Genomic DNA, 13,335 nt, shown 5'->3' on the forward strand with positions numbered 1-13,335 from the left:
AATCAAATATGGAAGAAAAGAAGTATACAAGATAAACACACAAACAGAAGGCTAGAATGGACAGCTGCAGGTGCTCACTGTGGTGGGCAGTGTAGTCAGATGGACAGAATCTGGATTCACTTGGTTAGATTAATCTCTGTGAAGAGAACCATCTTTACTGTGGGCAGGACCATTCCTTGGGCAGCGGGTTCTGGACTGCATAACTCCTGGAAAACTGAGCACCGGCATTTATTCATCCCTCCCTGTTACCTGACTACAGTCCAGGTGACCATCTGCTTCAACTTGCTGCTGCCTTCACTGCCCTGCCACGGTGGATGGTACCGTGAAGTCGCCCTTCCTCCTGCAGGTTGCTTTTGTCAGGGTATCTGATCCTAGCAATGCAAAAAGAATCTAAAACCCTCCCCAAACTTGGATATAAACTAAAACACACATACACACTCAACACACTTTCTTGTATGTTATTTCTACACGGGAGACTGCATTCTCCCTCCATCATCCTCTCCACCCTGCCTTATCACCGCTCACTCAGTCACTCAAGTGGCTTCAGACCGTATCAGTTGCTCCCTCACCCCTGTGTTCTTTGCTCAGTCCCCTTTGCTGTCACCTACCTCATCCGTCCTCCAATGTTAAGGTCGCCAGACCTGTCAACATCTGCACTTTTCTGTTGTTCCTTCGAACCAGTTCTCTGACTTTATTAAAGTATGACTCTTCTTGCATTAAAGTGCACATCCCTTAACTCGACATGTGACAATTTTTACTTAGGTGCATATTTACATAGCAGTCATGTAGATCTTGCAGAAGAGCCCCAGCATGACCCTCTGGGCCAAGACCCTTCAGGGGACCCTTTGTTCTCATTCCTTTCACCATATGTTTGCTTTTTTATTTCTGATCTCCGAATCATGCAGTGGATACTCTCCTGTACTTGATTTCTTTGATTGGACCTTCTGTTTATGGACCTTCTGTTAGGTACATCAGTAGCTTGCTCCTTTAAGAAAAAGATATATTTTTGTTTTATATGTATGGGTGTTTTGACTATATGTATGCATGTATACACAGCATGTATGTGCCTGTATCCAAGGAGCCAGAAAAGGACATTGGATCCTCTGGGACTGGAGTTACAGATGGTTGTGAGCTGCCATGTGGATACTGGGAAACACAGCGGGTCTTCTGCAGGATCTGTCAGTGCTCTTCACCCCTGAGCCATCTCTCCAGTCCCTAGCTTGCTGCTTGTAATGGAGTTGACTTTAGGCATCCTCTGAGACACCCTCTAAGCAGGGTCTCATGACTCTGAGGACTACAATTGGAGGAAGAGGGAAATGACAGAGAAATGTCTCCAATACCAGATCTGCTGATGCTAGCTAATGGTTTGGGAACTCCAAAGAGCCTGAGGATGTTAAGGCCATCTCTGGCCATGATAAGTCTTTAACAGTCAAAACACAACCAGATTTGTTTTCGGTCAGGTGGAAACTTGGGGCTCAGGGGATGTTTTAAATTGGGGAATGTGGTTTTCCCTGGAGAGAACATTGTCCACATCAGGTCTGACATCGTGGCCTTTCTTGAACAGTGGCATTTGAATGGACTGTGAGCTTGTGCTCCTCAGACTTTTCCAAACCTGGGAAGAGCTGGTGGGTCGAGGGTACACCAGGCATTCGGGCTGTATAGACGCCACACCTTAAATGCATTTACAGCTTCTTTTGTGATTTGCAGAAATTCTCTTCTAGCTAGTCAATATGAATGGATTAGAAATGTCTCTGAGCCCATTGCTTTCTGCCATTTGAATAGCTTCTAGAGCCAAAGAAAGAGTACCCGTTTCGTGTAGAGTGGTTTGGGAAATCTCCTGGTAAGACATGATCCTTTATACCAGAAAAATCTGGAGGCCATCTCAGCATTTTGCATCTCAGCCTGTGCTTATGGAACTGCTGTCACGTGACATGGGAGGAGCCGGGGTTCCAGGTGTCTAACCACTTAGGCTGAAGTCACTTTGCAGCTAATGGGAAGGCAGCACAGGAAGCTGGGTCTCCTGATGCTGGGAACTCGGCGCCGCTCCCCTCAGGCCCTGTATGGACAACCTCCCAAACCCTTCTTCTTTTTTTTTTTTTTTTTTTTGGTTTTTCGAGACAGGGTTTCTCTGTGTAGCTTTGCGCCTTTCCTGGAACTCGCTTTGGAGACCAGGCTGGCCTCGAACTCACAGAGATCCACCTGCCTCTGCCTCCCGAGTGCTGGGATTAAAGGCGTGCGCCACCACCGCCCGGCTTAAACCCTTCTTCTTGTTCACATATAGGTCTTTACAATTAAACTTTCTCTGGTAGATGTGACTCCTTCCATTAACCGCTGAAGGCTGCGGTACTCAAACTGCACACGACAAATGTCACTTTGGCAGAGAGCAGAAATTAGAATTTAAAAGCAAAGCTTTACTGTAATCACAGCAGCTCTATATTGCTTTTTAGAGATTTGATAGGAGAAAGCTTGGAAAAGGCTACTTTTTTCATAGGCTGTAGGAACATCATGGTCCAAGAACGGAGTTGAGTGAGGAGAATTCTGAGTGCTTGTGAGAAAACTCCTAGAAAACAAGAGTCTTGTGACCCCAGGTTCTTCAAAATAGGGGATGCATTTTCATGTTCCTCCTGGTTGTAGCAGATAGGAATGAGTTTATTTCAGATTACAACTGGCTATTGTAACTGGTTTATATGCCGCTATGGAAAAAAAAACACGTTTTTTTTCCCCCACGTGTTCTTGTGATTGCACACCTTACTCATGTGATTCTTTTTAACCCTCAGAGGATAAATTGTCTGATGCTCTGAATAAAGTTAGCTATTGCATGAGACTTTAGTTCACCTCATTTATTGGCTCTAGAGTGGTAAACAATAGGCAGCGTAACCCTTAACCTTTCTAGCCTTCCTTGTACCTAGTTCATGCATTCGAAGAGGAACCTTTAACCCACTTCTCCTGATCCCCCACTCCCAGCTTCAGGCAACCACCAGCCTACTCTTGTCTTTTTGAATTTGACCTTCAAGATTCCACTAACAAGTGACCATACCATCCTTGCGTTGTGGAAATTCATTCCGTTCAACCAATGACCTTTGGGCTATCTGGCCTGATGGGCATGGCCCTTTCTGGGTATGTGATGGGTTAAAACTGAAGAGGGGGCGCGGGTGCTCTCTCTCAGGTGGTCGGAGACTGGATGATTGGTTTTCGCCACTCTTGGGCAGAACAGAAGACAATGACGGCTGTTTATTCTGTTCTGTATCCATGAGTGTGTAATCCCCATTTTATATCTTAGTAAATTGATATCCTTTAACAGACTCTCGTGGATTCTCATAACATTCTTGTCTTTTTCTTACTGAATTCTTTCATTCAGCACAGTGCCCTCTGGGTTTATCTGTGTTCTGTCTCACAGGTGGCAAGATTTCCTTCCTTTTCATGGCTGAATAATATTCACTGCATATGTGTGCATGCACATATTTATCTCACAGTTTTTTTGGACATGTGTCATAGATACCTCAATCAATTCTGTATTTAGTGAATAATTCTACAAAGGACAGTAGAGTGTGGCTATTTCTCTGAGGTATTGACTTTATTCCTTCTGGGAACATACAGACACAATGATAGCAAGTTGAGATGAAAGACGTGTTAGCCAACTTGATTGTGGCAGTCATTTCTCAGTGTACACATGTATTATAACCTCATGGACAGTTTAACAGACGCCATTTTATTTGTCAACTAGACTTCAGTAAAGCTAGAGAACAATAAGTAAAGGAGGACTCCACTGGTTCTCTACCTGAGTTCTGTCTCAGTCCAATCCAATGAAAGTGCTCCCCAGCTCCCAATTCCCTGATGGAAGCCCCATTGTTCCTCTCATACCTCACATGGCTGGTGGTCATGAGATCACTTCAGGAGACCTCCACAATTTTCAAAGGCTTCTGTGACAGTTCCCAACCCAGCTCCAGCTGTTCCACCATGAAGAGTGTTCTGGGCTGTGGCTGACAGGTTGTCGTGAGAGGGACCTCTGTGTGTTAGGGCCCTTTGCTTTTTCTTACGTGCCTACAGGTGTGGAGGAGTGCCAGAGAGTCCTTTCCTTTTCCCTCTGTGCCTGCTAGGTGTGGGCACACCAGGAAAGAAACTTGCTCTCAGCTTTATTTGTGGAACTGGATCATTTAGGCCCGTACTAAACAGATTATAAAGCAAAATTGCCTAGACAGAGCTGGAGGATGGGAAAGATAAAACACATAGGCCCAAGGTTAAGTCCTGAATGCAGAATTGCTGGTTCTCTTCTGACAGTCACTGAAGCGATTAAAGATAAAGAAAACTTGAAGGCCTATGCTGTAAGATTAAGGAGAATTTCCCCACATAAAATTTAAGTGTGGATGAAAGGAGGCAACACCGTAGGCCGGTCTTTCTTCTCCCATGGATTCTATTATGGGTGTCTCTGGATTGAGGAACCAAGGGGAACAAGCTGTGGCGACGCCTCCCCTTTGAAAGCTTATTTTTGCCAGTGACACCAGGACAAAGGAGGAATCCAGAGGCCACCGGCTTGGCCAGTGGAGGGCACATCAGTGATAACCACTTTGTGACCTAGAAGCCCGGAAGCAAGCCAAACACTCACAGCAACAACTCCCGTGTGCAACTGACCAGCTGACTTTGCATCTCTCAGTTCCTGTTCTTTTTGTCTGCTTTTCCTCTGTGCTCCAAAGTAGAAAGAGGTGTCATTCTGGAAACCCGACCTCTGTGCTTTGCAGTCTAGGACGGGGAAGGATTTCTGAAGCCGTGGCAACATGACCTTCGACGGGATTGTTAGGCTGTACTTGGACTGAAAGGAACACTGTAAGACTCAGAAGCCGTGTTTACGGGCTGGGGCTCCAGTCTAAAAGATGACACCGCGAGCGGACACTTTCTGAGCTCAAGAAAGCACCCACGACAAGTTCCGGGTCACCCACCTTCCCACGGCATCCTGTTTTCCCAGAGTCTTTGTTGCTCTTAGGAAGCCTGAAGGAAAACCACTTCCTCTGGAGGCCTTCCTGACTCCCGTCCAGTCCCCGTCCCCAACAGCCCAGCAAACCTTCCATAGGCTCCGCCTACTGACTAGCCAGCGCCCACCACCCGCCTGACCTTGTCTAGTCTCCTGCTAAGGGACAGGAGACGTGGTGGAGTGACACTTGTCATCAGGTGTCTGTCTGTCTTTGGATGTGTGACTCTGTGCTTCATCCAAGGAATCCGCAGCTTTGCCCATCCCTCTGCAAAATGCTTTGCGTGTGGAAGGACCTCTTGTTAGAGTCTGGCCACCCTGCACCATATCTTTGGAGCCATTTCTGTGTGGGCCAGGGAAGACCCCATCCCTAGAACCAACATCCTTCTTTTCAAAGTGGGCACGTGCCTCAGACACTCTGTGACCTTCAACTTGCGTCCTTGCCTTTTGGATGGCCGTCCTATAGTTTATTAATATTTTTAATATGTAGATAATGGTTGTGCATCTGTAAGGGGTTCAGTGTGATGTGTGGTATGTTGACCCTTCATCTAATGAACATCTTAGAATATTTAGGTTCTCTAGCATCAGACAATCACCATTTCCCCATAACAAGAACAGAAAAACCCTCTCTTCTGGATCGATTGATCAATGACACAACTTTGTGGAGTATAATCACCTACCAGGCCAGAACTTACTCTCTTCTCTGGCTGGCTTTGTACCTGATCACAAATCCCTACCCATCCTTCCGTTTCTTGTACTTTGCCCAGCCTCTGGTAACTGATAACTAACTTCCATGCACTTAGCTATTATAGGTTTTACAAACGAGTGAAATCCTGTGATGTTTATCATTCTGTACCTGGCTTGTTGAAGTAAAACCTTCTGATTTCTGAGTCCATGCACGCTGCTTTCTTGTTTGTCTTACACAGGAGCTGTGGAGTGGTGCTGTGGAGGAGAGCTGGAGCTAAGCTGGCGAAATAGTGTGGTGATATTGTGTTCCCCAATATAGTGTGAACACTAGTAAACTCATCTGGGGTCAGAGAACAGAACAACCACTAGATATAGAGGCCAGAAAATGGGGGCACATACACCTTTAGTCCTAGAATTCAGAAGGCAGAAATCCCTCTGGATCTCTGTGAGTTCAAAGCCACACTGGAAACAGCCAGGCATGGTGACATATGCCTTTAATCCCAGGAAGTGATGGCAGGAAGCAGAAAGGTATATAAGGCATGAGGACCAGGAACTAGAGCTGGTTAAGCTTTTAGGCTTTTAGCAGCAGTTCAGCTGAGATTCATTCTGGATGAGGACTCAGAGGCGTCCAGTCTGAGAAACAGGATCAGCTGAGGAAATGGCGAGGCAAGGTGGCTGTGGCTTGTTTTGTCTCTCTGATCTTCCAGCGTTCACCCCAATGCCTGGCTCCAGGTTTGATTTTATTAATAAGAACTTTTAAGATTCGTGCTACAAAATAGCTCAGTTGGTAGGATGTTTTCCTAACATGTTTCCTATTGGAGCTCGGAGTTTAATTCCTAGCACTGTATACACTGGACTCTGGTGTAAGCCTGAAATCCTAATACTTGGGAGATAGAAGCAGGAAGATCACAAGTTCAAGGTCATCTTCAACTATGTATCAAGTTTGAGTCCTTGTATAAAACAACAACAACAAAAATCCTGTGCTCTGGGGCCATCAAGCCTGGTTGCTTCAGTTTTCTCTTCTGAAAAACAAAAAACCAACAAAAAAGTGCTGTCTCAGAACCAACTTCTAGAATTGTTAAAAGGAATACATGATCTAGCCCCTATTAAGAATTTAAAATGGTTTGTGGTGTGTGGCAAATGGCCAGAAGTTAACTAGCAGTTAAAGCCGAAGGAGGGGTAGATGTGATTACATTTATAAAGTCCTTCAAGTGTGCAAACTCCCTGTGTGTGTGAGAGCGGCCCACCATCACCCTGGGTGTTGAACACATGCTGGGTCTGAGAATGGACGTGTTTGGCCGAGCTCTATCATTTCTTCCTCTGCCCGTGATACAGAGATGTGAATGCCTGCACTTCTTCATTTCCCTCCAGGACCAATGGTTGGAAAGACTATTCTATAGTATATTCAAGACTTCTCAAGTTCAAGAACACAGGAACTACTTGGAAAGCCTAGAAAAGTGCAAATTATTTTTAGGTGTGTCTGGTGGGTAGGGCTGAGCTCTTCCCTCTCTCTCTTTCTTCCCATCTGTCTCTCTTTCTCTTTTCTTTCTATCTCCCACGGTTTGCCTATGTAGCTCAGGCTGACCTCAAACTCTTGATCCTCCTGCCTTATCCTCTGAGTTCTGAGATTATGGAGAATGCCACTACTCTTGGTCCTACATTTATTGTTAAAATTTCTTTTAACAATTATTTATTTATTCTTTATTTATTGTGTGTGTTTACATGTGTGGGTATGGAAGTGTTCTGGTACTCATGTGATGGTCAGAGGACAACTTGAGGGGGTTGTTTCTCTTCCTTCAGCATATGGATTCTGGGGCCCACAAGTTCCTTTCCTCTTGAGCCATCTCGCCAGCTCCTGGTTCCACATTTATTGCTGCTGTTTCTGGTCTGGGGACCACATTTTGAGTAGTGAGGGCCTAAAAAGAGAGCCCCTCCCAGGTAAGTCCTGTGAAAAAGAGCCCCAGGAGCTCAGCTGCACATGCTCATAAGAGGTTCCAGACCTGCTTCTGCGCGGCCCTCCACCGGAAATGCAGTGAGAGATTCAGGCATGCTTCAGCGTGGCCCTTGACTGGAAATGCAGTGAGAAATTCTTGTTGAAGCTCCTGAAAAGACCTCAAAACATGGACACCCAGTGGCCAAGGGCACTTTACTTTGAGTTCTGCCTTTAATTAAATTTAAAGATTTGAATCTCTCTCTTAAGGGAGTAAGACTCTAAAAAGGTATTCAAGCGTGTACTTGGCAAGCATAGGCACTCATAAGTAAATTCAGGTCCAATGTGTCTCTAAGAAATGATTATGTCACTTGACTTGAATGTAAAGCATTGCCCAAAGGCTTCCCATTTGTGATCAATGTTAGGGTTCAAGAGAAGCCCCCAAGAAAGACCAACAGTCATGTATGCAATTTAGCAAGAGCACTTATTTCCAACAGGTTGGGATGGCAAATAGGAACCCCAAAGGGAGGTCGAGAGCTCCTTTTAAGTGGAGTTAGGGGAATTCCAGGAAGGAGGGATTAATCTGGTGCTGATTGGTGGAGGAAAGATTAGTCTGGGAGCTGATTGGTGGAGGAAAGATTAGTCTGGGAGCTGAGTGGTGGAGGAAATAATGGCTAGGGGCCTATTTGTGGGGAGGAGTCTAGTGGTTAGGGGCTTGTTGATGGGGAGGGTAGGAAAAGCTATCTTTAGCTAGCAGAAGGCTGGGGGGCATCTGCTGAGCTAGCAAAAGGCTGAGGGGCACCCACTGATTGGTTGCCCCTAAGTTGTGGTTTTCCTGAGAATTGCTTGCTCTAGTGAACCGAAACTAAGGCCTGGTCTTATTGGTGAAATTATTAAGGCCACTCCACGTAGTTAAAAGGGAGGTTTACTTTGTGGGGTAACTTACAAGTGAAGGGATAGGTAACAGGGTCTGGGAAAGGTGTGTCGCAGTCCGGCGATGTTCTCTAGAGAACTCTGCTCGGTCTACCTCCAGCGTCCAGGGTCCAGGAACCAAGAGAGACTGCACATCTGGATCTTGGGTCTTCAGGGTCCTCTCTCGGCCCCACCTTGTAGGCGTGGGGTTACCGAAGCCTCAATGGGGGTTGGAACTTCCAGATCAAAGCTGGAATGGCTACCCACTACATAGTCTGTGTCAGGGCTGCTGGGGGGGGGGGGGGGCGCCTGTCATGACCCTGGTTTGGCCATCCAGTCCTCTCAATCAAGGGCAGCTTCAATCTTACTTTTACCTATCTCCCTACTACCTATCTACCTACCTATCTATCTTTGTGTATATGTGGTCTGAGGTGCATGTGTATATGCAGACCAGAAGTGAACACTAGGTATCTTCCTTAATTGCTCTCTATTGTATTTTTTTGAGACAGGGTCTCTCACTAGTGAATGTCAGGGATCTGTTTGTCTCTGCCTCCAGCACTGGGGTTACAGATGCATGCTGCTGCACACAGCTTTGTATGTGGGAGCTGAGGATCTGAGCCCAGGTCCTTACCCATGAACCAGGAACTTTACCTGCAGAGCCATCTTTCCAGCCCTAATAATGATGGTGCATGTCTGTGAGGGAAGCAAGGAGCAGGTATTTGGGAGGAGTTAGGAGAGGGAGTGAATATGATCAAAATATATTGTACAAAATTCCCAAGGAATGAATAAAGTTTAGAAAAGAAAACTTAAAAAAGTATAGAAAACTTCTTGTTTTCTAAATGGAAAGAAAAAGAGGCTTAGGAAGACCCTTTTGCACCACACTCCAGAGAGATTAGATAACCAGGGCTTCCACTTAGTGAACAGATGAATCCTTCAATAGAGTCAAGATTTGAAGAGACTATTGGGAAGTGCTTAACTATGGAAAGTGAGGTCTGGTTGGAGGAAGTAAGTTATGAGGGGTGTTCTTGGGGATTAGATCTTGCCTTGGGCTCTTACTGTTGCTGTTCCTGTCTACTTCCTGTTTGGGTGGGAGCTCCACCTCAACCCCTGGCACCCTGGCATCCCTATACCCGAAGAGTCTAGAATGTTTGGAAGGAGTCTAGTGGAAGATCAACCGCAACTCTCCTCCCCATCTCTTTCCCCAAACCTGCCCCTTCAAAGCCCGCCAAACACAGCTCTTCCCCCAGAGAGGCTCAAGACCACTCCCACAGGGTATATAAGTGGCGTCCCAGAAAACAGACACATGGTTCTTTTGGTCTCGTGTCTCCATCTCCTACTGGGCCAGAAAATCGCCCGGGGAGTGTTTTACCCATTAAACCTGGGCTTTCCAATTTGGTCTGATTCGGTTTGTTGCGATGGTGGAGAGAACTTCAGGAGGCCTAAGACTCATCACTTCCCATCAGCCGTGATGTGGTGATGTGAGAACTCTCCATCATACACTCTTGCTGCTTTGATGTTCTGCTCAAGCACGTGAGGTTAAAAACAGTGATGGACGGAAGATTCTGCAAGGCAAAACAAGTCTTCCCTACTTGTGGTTTGACTGGAAAACGTTTGCTATAGGCTCACGTGTCTGAACACTTGGTCCCCAGCTGGTGTCACTAGTTAGGAAGGTTGTAGAACCTGTTGGGGGAGGTAGAGCTTCGCTGGAGGAAGTGAGTCACAGGGCATGGTGGGGTGGGGTTGAGTTGTTAGAACCTAACTCTGCTTCCTGTGTGTGGGTGCAATGTGACCTGCCAGCCATCTGCTTATGTTACCATGCCTTCCCTGCCAGATGTTGTGCCTTTTCCTATGGATTTGTAGTCCCTTCTGGAACTGTGAGCTACAATAAATCCTTTCTTCCTTAGGTCGCTATTGTCAGGATATTTTATCATGGCAGTGAGAAAATAATTCAGACAACCCTTTCAGATGTTCTATGAGATATTTTGTTACTAATACAGAAAGATCTATTTCTGGTAATACAACCTCAAGTCTTTTGGAGGAATAGTTGATATTCAATCTTGCTTTAGTTTTGGGCTGCTATAAAGAAATATCTTTGATAGGAAGATTTACAAAGAATAGAAAAGTACTACTCTGTGTTCTGAAGACTAGGGAGTCAGTACATCTATCATTGCATTTGGGGTCTGCTTAGGGCATGTTAGAGGCGGCACCTTCAATGTATTTTGTGCTGGTGGAAGGACACACGGCCTTTCTCAGGGTTATTTCTTTCCTTCTCATTTTCTTATCAGGTCTTTGAGAATTTTATACAACGTATTTTGACCATAATCACCCCTCTCCAAACTCCTCCCAGATCCCTCTTCACTTCCCTACCCACCCAACTTTGTGTCTTTTAAAGAAATTGTCAAGTACAGTTGGTACTGCCCATATACTCCTGGGTATGTGGCCGTCCACTGGAGCAGGGTCAGCCTAAGGAGCTATACCCTTAAAGAAAACCGACTCCGCCGGGCGGTGGTGGCGCACGCCTTTAATCCCAGCACTTGGGAGGCAGAGCCAGGAGGATCTCTGTGAGTTCGAGGCCAGCCTGGGCTACCAAGTGAGTCCCAGGAAAGGCACAAAGCTACACAGGGAAACCCTGTCTCGAAAAACCAAAAAAAAAAAAAAAAAAAAAAAAAAGAAAACCGACTCCTCACTCTCTGGACAGCTACCAGTTGCTAATAGCTACCAGTCCTCAGCTGGGGGTGGGACTTCTGTCTACCTCAGCTCTTCCATGTGAGATCTCTGTCTGGATTGAGCTTGCACAGGTCTTTCTGGTTCGCGATGTCACGACTGCTATGATTTTACACGTGCCAGTGTCCTGCTGTGTCCAGAGGTCCCTGGTTCTTTGTAGTCAAGGTTGCTTTTATAATGTTACTCATCCCATGCATGAAGGCTGGGCCATCATGATTTAGCCACTTCCTCAGACTCTGCCTTCCAATTCTGTCACCTTGAGGAGAGGCATCCATATCCAGAAGAGAGTAAATCTCACCTCATGGGAGTTCAAAGTCCACTCTCACATTCTCAACAGGTGGTCATGTCACTGTCATTATTGTCACTGTCATGTCACCATCACTCACTCTGTGCAGAAGAGCCTATATACAACTCAAGAAAAGATCGTTTCCAATAAATGCAAGCCAAGGAAGCACGCATCTTTGCCTTAGCACGCAGGCATCGTTTTCTTGTTTGATCCCACAAGACCGTGTTGGGAGGGAGAAGTGCTGCTTTGGAAACAGAGTGATAACGTGAGGCTGTCTCCTCCAAACCTATGCTGTCCTGATGGTTCAGACCCTGGCATCTCCTGCTCCCATGTGGCAGGAGCCTCCTCACTAGTTCCCTTGCTTCTGGTCTTACCCTAGCTGCACCATCCTGACCCAGGAGCCAGAGCTAGGCTTCTTACTATGAAAATGCGATAGTGGTAATTTCTGACTTAAATAACTTACATGGCCCTAGTTTTCACGTGACAATGCCCAAACCACTAAATATAGAGAGCATAGGGTCCCCAATGTCCTTTTTCCTAAGTAAACATGTGGTTTAATTTTCTTTTCTTTTCTTTCTTTCTTTCTTTTTTTTTTTTTGAGACAGAGTCTCTCTACCAAGTCCTGGCTGTGCTGGAACTCACTATGTAGACCTTGAGGTCTCGTCTTGAACTTACAGAGATCCATCTGCCTCTGCCTCCCGAGTGCTGGGATTAAAGGCATGTGCCACCACCGCCCGGCTATACTTATTTTCTTAATGCAGCGCTGGGGGTTGAACCCAGGGCTTCCAGAATGCTAGGTCAACAGTCTACCAACTGAGCTGTATCTCCAGCCCCCATTGTCTCACATTTTGAGATGATTTTCCAGAATGCTAGGCAAGCACTCTGCCAACTGAGTTATATCTACAGTCCGCATTGCCTTTTTTATTTTCATTGTCTAAAAAAAAATAAATACTATTTATCCTTTAAGAGTCAACACAAATAGCACCACTGTCAAACAGCCTTTCTTGATGACTTCGGAAAGGATTAAAAGCTTATTCCACTGTATTTCCACAATAATTCTCCAATCTGTCTGAAAACCTTAAAACACCCAGATTATTGTAACACCGGAAGTTGAGCGGAGATACCTTCTGCACAGGCTGGTGTGGAGTTGATGCTCTGGAGTTCTGATGGCGAGAGCACGCTGCCTGCCTGAGAGAGTCGGTAAACACAAACGCCAGCTTACTTCTGCGATGAGGAAAGTCTTCTTGTTCTTCCCCTCCTGAGAACTGATTTTCCATTTACTTGGGCAAGGATGAACAGAAGGCTGAGAAGAGCCAGGAAAGGACAGATGATTCGAAGAGATTTGAGTGCTGACAGGGACAGCAGAGATAAAAGGGAACAGGCTCAAGGTATGACTCTCTGTAACAGTAGTTCAGGGTCGGAACCAGGGGGGGATAATCTCCGTGGGTTTTCAAAAGCAAGCTGGGGTTCCATTCTGGCCATGTGGCCAGGCAGTATCTGTCTGTCATTGCTTCCAAGAGAGAGGACATGTGAGGTCTCCATGTACAAAGTTCAGAGGGAACACAGGGTCTCACACTCCAACTGTCCCCACATTCTGTTTATTTCCTTTGTCTTTCTCCCTCCAGCCCTTGCGAACCTTCCCATTCAGCCCCAGGGGCCTCCAGGGACCACTCATCCTTCAATTGGTCCCAACTCAAGCACTGGATTACCTTCCACTGAACGCCAGGGAGCCATATGGAAAGGTACTGGCTTCCTTGAGACATCATAGCATCCATTCGTGTGGCCAGATGGGCCACAGTGCTGTTTACCTTTCTAAATGTGGATAAGCTCAGG

At 46.1% G+C, this 13,335-nt stretch overlaps 1 protein-coding gene across 1 annotated transcript in view; it reads left to right on the forward strand.

Moving 5' to 3' along the window:
• Kcne4 (potassium voltage-gated channel subfamily E regulatory subunit 4) overlaps positions 1-13,335 on the forward strand; it is a 70,395-nt gene that overhangs the window by 8,263 nt on the left and 48,797 nt on the right. The window contains exons 2-3 of the mRNA XM_052749985.1: positions 12,594-12,890; positions 13,128-13,244. The gene's annotated coding sequence lies outside the window, so the exon portion shown is untranslated. The remainder of the gene's footprint in view (positions 1-12,593; positions 12,891-13,127; positions 13,245-13,335) is intronic.

This window comes from Peromyscus californicus, unplaced genomic scaffold (genome assembly GCF_007827085.1).
Source record: "Peromyscus californicus insignis strain IS unplaced genomic scaffold, ASM782708v3 Scaffold_21__1_contigs__length_65335640, whole genome shotgun sequence".
NCBI classification, from domain to species: domain Eukaryota; kingdom Metazoa; phylum Chordata; class Mammalia; order Rodentia; family Cricetidae; genus Peromyscus; species Peromyscus californicus.